This window comes from Erinaceus europaeus, chromosome 12 (assembly GCF_950295315.1).
Source record: "Erinaceus europaeus chromosome 12, mEriEur2.1, whole genome shotgun sequence".
Taxonomy (NCBI): Eukaryota; Metazoa; Chordata; class Mammalia; order Eulipotyphla; family Erinaceidae; genus Erinaceus; species Erinaceus europaeus.
Genome location: NC_080173.1, coordinates 88785110 through 88792744, shown reverse-complemented (window position 1 = coordinate 88792744; position 7635 = coordinate 88785110).

Genomic DNA, 7635 nt, shown 5'->3' with positions numbered 1-7635 from the left:
CCAGCAGCTCATTGCCCTTTTCTGTATATTTGAGATTTAAATATACAGTGTCCTTAAATTTACTCAGTGAATAATTTTAATAGAATGAGGGCTACAAGGTAGAGGGTCATGTCCATGATGTTAAATGTGGCAACACAGTAAGAAATACAAAAAGAAAAGAGAAAAGAAAAAGAAGTGCATACATATACAGTAGCTGAGTAAGTAAACTCTTAAGCCCACATATTGGAATGAGAATTCTGTAGAGTAAAATAAGTAATTGACTTAAAAAATGAACATACAACTTTTTTTTTCATTAGTGGTGACCTCAGTCTTCCCAAGTGTACTTCTGATCAAAATGTATGAATGAAAAACAACAATAAAAGGAATCATGTTCATTGACATTTCCTAACAGCCTTATATTTCAGCCGCTGTACTACCACTTGGGTATACTGGGTAATATCCTCTTGGGTATATTGAGAAGGACTATCAGCACAGAATTGTTACTTTTGCCTCTGATTAAGCAATATCTGAGTTAGCAGCCCCCTGTGACACTGTTCTCTGTTCAAATCCTGATGGCTCTACCCTCTATGATACAATATGTCAGAATGATGTGAAAAGTACAATATATATTATTATTATTACAAGTAGTGCCGCAGACCACTCAGTGGATGAACAGCAGGAGGGTCAGGGGTCTTGAAGGCAACCTCCCAGGTGGGTCAGGAGTCGGCGAGGGAGAACAGATAGACACCACACTCTATTGGAGGGTGAATCTGGACTCGTTTTAATAGTGAAACTGCATTAGCTTTTATACTTTTTTCAGGTTACATTCAGGTTGTCTAAGCAACCAGCTCATAAAGAAGTAACAATAGTCTTGTGACTTTGGCAGGCTACATGTTATTCCCCCATAACTGTAAAGAATGGGTACAATACTTTGTATCGTTCTGTTCCCAGGGGAGGTCATACCCAGAATTGTTTTAGACTTTTGCTGAGGGCTATCTCTACCATTAATCTTCTGTGGGGGCATACAGATCTTTGACTAGTCGTGGACCACTGCTCATCTAGGTCTGGTACAGTTTAACTATTAATCTTTCTTTGTTTCAATATGTCAACTTGTACCTGGGAGGCCTCAATCTCTGTATTCTTTCTATGAGGGGCAAGTCATAACATGACTTGTTTTGTCCGTCTACGCTGACCCACCTTCTCCACTTTCATAATGTAACTTTCAAATATGCTTCTGTGTAAGGGAGAGGGGGTGCTTCTGACTCTCCATTTCCACCAGGCACTGCCAAAGCATTATTAATCAATTGTGACAGTATAATTGTTTGTAGCAATAACGGGGGGAGAATGCGTCGACCCATTCCCGTCCTTCTGCCCAGCTTCTTTGAAGTCTGAATGCAGGTCCAGAGGAGATGACTTTGTCAGTCTCTCTGGTGGTCGTGACGGGGCGGCGCAAAGTAGTTTATAATACAAACTATTTATTTACTCTGCGATAATCCATACAACTATATGAGGTAGCAGGAATACTAGGCTCTCATCGAATTTAGTTTTTAGTAGAGAATGCAATTCAACGTTTGAGCCCAAGGTCAGCAGGTAAATTTCATGCCAAGCACTCGGCCTTGGGCTTGACCTCAGGCATTGCATGGATCACCAAGGTCAGTACTAGGCAGGGGAAGTCAGTGGGTAATGAAGCAGTGCTTTGGTGTCTCTTTCTCCCTCTCCCTTCCTTCTACCTTCCTTCTCTCCTTTTGCACAAGTAGGAAGCCCTGAGTTCATCCCTTAGCACTGCTTAAAAAAAATAAGTTCAGGTTCAGGGAGATAGTTAAAAGTATTAAATCACAGGGTTTGCATGCTTGAGGAACTAGAGGGCCCAAGTTCAATCCCTCATACAATCATACGCCAGAGATGACAATAGCTTTGTTATTTCTGTCTCATAAATCTTAAAAAAAAAAAAGTTCAAGGGTGGAAGAGAAAACATAGTCATGCAGATAGACAAGCCATATTCTATAGTATCTATCTCCAAATTCTGTAGTATAATGAAACGGGGTGCTAGAAAGTATTTCCCCCCAACCTGCTTAATAGAGCACCCAAAATCCCTCTCCAAACTTACTATACAGTAAACTTTCCCACCTAGATCTAATCAGAAAGAACCACACAAATACAAGAAAGTGTTAATTTCCTATATATCTAGATAGTCCTTAGAGAATCAAGTTTATCTCCAGAGAACTCATACATAGGCTTAATGCACAGAAAAGATGCTTATCATCTTTCCATACTGTTATCATCTTATTATGCTGTTGGGAAACTACAACTCAAAATAGTGACATGTCAACATACCTCTGTAAAAAACAAGAAACAACAAGTGATACAGAAGATGTAGAGTGAACTGTATATTGTTGGTGGGGATATAAATTGGCTCAGATACAAAAATATCTAAAAAGTAAAAGTCCATATGATCCAGTTACCCCATTTCTAGGCACAAAGATGGATTCTCATGCTTACTACAACATGATTTATAATAGCCAAAAGCCAGAAACAACTTAAGTGCCGATCAACAGGCAAATGGATAAATAAGATGTGGTAGGGATACACAGTGGGATACTATTCAACTATTAAAGAAAAAAAAGTCATCAGTGGACCTAGATGATATTAACTTTAGTCAGTCAGGTAGAGAAAGACACTCAGTTAGTACATAGGGAAACCAAATGAATGAATGAAGTACAACAAATAGAAACTGTAGACTCTAAGAGAAGTTTTTGGTTACCAAAAAAAAAAAAAAAAAAAAGAGGAAGGGAGCTGGGGACACTATACGGTAAAGGTTAAAACTGAATTTCTACTGCTGAATTCAACATCCGACACACAGATGGTGAATTTCACTGAGACACATCTGAACCTTCAATAATGTTATAATGCAACATAACTTCAATAAGCCAAAAGAGCTAAGAATACATTTCACCTTCATTCGGTGTTGTTGCTTTTCTCTCCTTTGGTTCTTTGACTTAACTCCTAGTGGGCCCAATTCTTCTCTACTAGAATCTCTAGTTTTAGAGTTTTCTAGATCTGAATTATCAGTCTGTCTGTCACTGGTCAATCTTCTGACTTTTAGGCAGAGCATATCAAATATACATGTAAATAGTTTAGTTTGGATATGTTCACCCCATCCATAATTTCTTCTTTAATCTTACAGTTCTAAAAGTACTACATGTATTTTGGGAAGATCTATTTTAACCTCTACATTTCATTTTACTAGTGATTTAATAATGTTTTTACTAGATCCTATGATTCTAGGGCTATAGTTCCATGCTATAGCCACTGATAAAGTTCTGTTCTCCCCTAAAGATAGCCACCATATTTCTACAATTTAGAAATTAAGTTGGAAAATATATAACAAAGATGAGTTGTGAAAAATCTTAAATTAGAAAAAAATAGAAGATATTTCATCTTTCTGGCTTAAAGCCTAGTACTTTAGAGAAGTCATAGGATTTCTGTGAGTTATTTCCATGGAAACATGAAAAAAAAATGTCTGACCATCTATCCCACAGTATTTTGCTAAAATAATAAGTAAAAAAAAAACTATAAAGGATTCAATCTGTTAATACGTTAAAGAGAAATTTTAAATCAACAGGATGCATAAAAATGGTGATCACTTTATAACCAGTAACTTAAGCTAGAAGATAATAGTCAGAAATAACACACCAGATCTTAGGAACATACTTAGAATACTGTTAACACTCAGCAACAGCTGTGAATGTGGCAAAGCCACCAAAACCCAATTTACAAATACCATGGACATATGTGACAGCCCACTCATCTTCTCAATTCATAAAATGAATATTGTGGGTGCTATGTCTTTCCTCCCACCTTCAATAAAAATATGTAGTACCCACCTCATTAGAGGTACAGTTAATCATGAGGATTTACTCAGAACTAGAAATGCAAGTTTGTGCCTCCTTCCATTATGCAGTGAAAACATGCACTGGAACATCAGACAGTATCCTGTTGTTCCTTCACTGAAAAAACAAAATGAGCTAGAGATATCCACACAAGTCCTCCAATAAAAGAACACAAGTATTTACATCTATTCTATACCCCCTATACATCTATCTATACCTCCTTTACATCTATCTATTCCCTCATTGGTCCATCACCACTACTTAATTCAGAATTTACTTTCTTCTTCAAGTTTAGACTTTCAGACACTGAAAGAATCTGTCACCAGTATTTCTAAACTCTGGACCCAGGCTTAAAAAAAAAAAAAATCCTGATGTGCCTTTAATATCCATCACTCACTGCTTCTAATCACTTTGTAAGATGTAAAATTCAACCTCGCTCTCTAATTGTTATAAAAGCTAACAAATCAATTAGTCCTAAACTCCTCATGTCAGGCTCATTCTGTTGGACCACTTTTATAGACAGGAGATTAAAGAGAAACCTGGCTTTGAATTCTATGGTGAATGATGGAACAGCAAAGCTGGAAAAACAGCCTCAGAAGCTGAGTCCCTATCCCCTATCAAATGCCTACAAAGAACCCTAGATCATCCTTCGTCAAATTATTTATAGGTGACAAGAAATATTTCTAATTATATCCATTCACAGCCAGTCAGTGAATATTGTGCAAAGAGATTTCCAAAACTGATTTTGCCAACTAGGTTCCCAGCTAGGACAGCTGAGGTGGCTGCTGTGTTTGCAGAATGGTCTCTATAAAAGTGGGGTTGAGGTGCCTCTGTCCTGTCCTTCCTCAAAATTTTAAGGTACGTATGTATATGGAAGAACACTTTGCTAGTTTTACGTTCCTAATGACAGTGATTATTTCCTTAAGGGAGAAGACTACTACTGCCCAAATTTTTCTTTCCAACATCCCTAAGGGTGACACTATACACAAAAGTTACTAGTATTTGGTGATTAAATGTAAAAAATAAATCAATTCTGTGTTCTCTTTTTTTCTTTTGACAGTAGTTGTCTGCTTTGAGCCTGCCACCTTCTTCATCTGGTAACACAAAAGGTAAGAGCAATTATTTATTACACTCTGAAGAGCAAAAGCATCTCTGGGATGTTACATCTCTAGGAGTTACTGCTTTATCTCCTCCTTTAGGGTTGGAAATAGGATAGAAATAAGCTTTTTTGAGAAATGCTTCTTTTCATAAAATTTTGACTTTAAAATCATTTAGTCAAGTAAAATTTAATTATTCATCTTAAACAAGCTTTTAGAACTTCAGAAAACCCATAGTGATCACAGGTAACATTGAATGTGAATTATCACTTCAACCTAACCAATCAGGATATATATTGGAGACGTCAATGGTAAAACCAACAATGTGTTGATCTGGTAGTGGAACTTTCTAGATGCCAATCCCAGATTTTCACTGACTCTAGTTGCCTGGGTCAAGCCAACTGGATTTCATGTATCTTGAAATGCAGTATACTGTGGAATTAGCACCAAACCTGAACAGGGCTCATGTCCCAACACCACCTTTTACACCTCTGTGACACTGAATAACCCTTTGCCTTTCGGGACATTAGTTTCCTCATTAGTAAAATGAGGGGGGTGAATTCTAGTTGACTGGTAAGGCCCCCTGTCTCTTGCCACCTATGATCTAAATTTGTGGTTTTCAAGTTCTCCTCCATAGAATCCAGATGTTCCAAGATCTTCCTCAACTCTACTTACTGAGAATTGTATTTCTAGTATTTTACAAATATATAGAGAGAGCATCTGTCTAGTCTATATAATTTTTCTAATAAGTTTATATTTAATACAGCAGTTATATTCACTTAGAAACAAACAGAAATCATTGTGTAGAGATGTTTGCTCAAATCTGAGGCAATTATATGGGAAGGTGAATTCAATGATTCCCTATACCAACCCTGAGGAGGTTCAGGGCACTAGTGAAACACAAGTTGGCAATCCATGATCTCCTAAGTGAGATGGATGTCTTGTGGACAAGCTATAATATATTATAGTAATCCCCCTATAGTAGTATGTTTATATGTGTTCAAACAGATAAACAAAAAGGAACATGATCAAATATAATTTCTCCTTTGAAGATAAGACACTGATAGTCAGTCAATATGTCCATATTTGACCCCAACATGTTTAAATTTCATTGTATCCTCAAAAGACTTTTACAGCTATGAACTAAATTGATTTTAAAGGCAGTATATGCAACAAATTCCATATCTGATACTTTAACTGCATTGAGAGAATACCAGGACTCTTTCGGGAAAGTATAGAGTAGGCTGAGGCTGTTGTTATGCTGTTGGCAACCAAGACACTGCATTTCCCCCACTAAACTTTTAAAGGCATCCTTTTGTCTTGATAATACTGTTGATTTACATTTTATTTATTTATTTATTTATTTATTATTTATTTTACAGAGCGACATCAATATTGACTTATAGTGGTGTTGAGGATTGTACTTGGGATGTTTGGTGCCTCAGGCATGAAAGTCTTTTTCCATAACCATTATACTGTCTCCTCAGCCTAATTTACACATAATTTAAAGATTTACTGAGAGGCTTCATTCTAAGAACAAAACCATTTATTTATGTGTTGGATTGCCAGGTTTTTGCACTTACTTTCCTATAATTGCCTAGCAACTGTCAGTTAACTAGACACTTAGGTGGTGTTCTCAATTTGGACAATGTCTTAAGATAATGTACTTTTTCATACACCCAATTTTTAATGTTCTTTTATATCTAAACAAATTTTGTCTACATATTTAAACTTTTAGAAAAGCTCATTATATTATAAGGCAATTGGAAAGTTCTTTTTCATTTTCTTTGTATCACTATCAAAACTGTCAGGGTTAAAAAAAAAAGTAAAGAAAGAAAAGCAAAATGTTGGTGATTGAAACATCAGTTCCAGGGCAGGGGTAGATAGCATAATGGTTATGCAAACAGACTCTCATGCCTGAGGCTCCAAAGTCCCAGGTTCAATCCCCTGCACCACCATAAGCCAGAGCTGAGCAGTGCTTTGGTAAAAAAAAAAAAAAAAAAAAAAAAAGAAACATCAGTTCCTCCACATTTTTTAAGAATATTTTTTAATTTTTTAAAAATTTTTTAAAATTTTAAAAATTTTTTAATCTTCTTTATTTATTGGATAGAGACAGCCAGAAATTGAGAGGAAGGTAGAGACAAAGAGGGAGATCAAGAGACACCTGCAGCCCTGCTTCACCACTTGTGAAGCTTTCACTCTGCAGGTGGGGACCAGATGGCTTGAACCCGGGACCTTGCACATTGCAAAATGTGCACTCAGCCAGGTGCACCACCCAGCTGGCCCCACTCCATTCCTCCACATTTTAAGCAAAGGTTTATAATACCAAGGATAGAATGGAGGCTTAAAACATCACAAATAGGGGTCAGGTGGTGACACACCTGGTTAAGCACAAACATTACAGTGCACAAGAACCCAGGTTCAAGCCCCTGGTCCCCACCTGCAGGGGGAAAGCTTCACAAGTAGCTCTGAAGCAGGACTGTAGGTGTCTCTGTCTCTCTCCCTCTCTACCTTCCTCTCCCCTCTCAATTTCTCTATGTCTCTATCCAATAATAAATAAATAAAATAAAAAGATTTTAAAAAAAATTTTAAAAATAATTTAAAAATCACAAATGTTAAACTGCTAACACAGAGACTTTAAATGAACTAACTACTTCTCAGCACCTTTA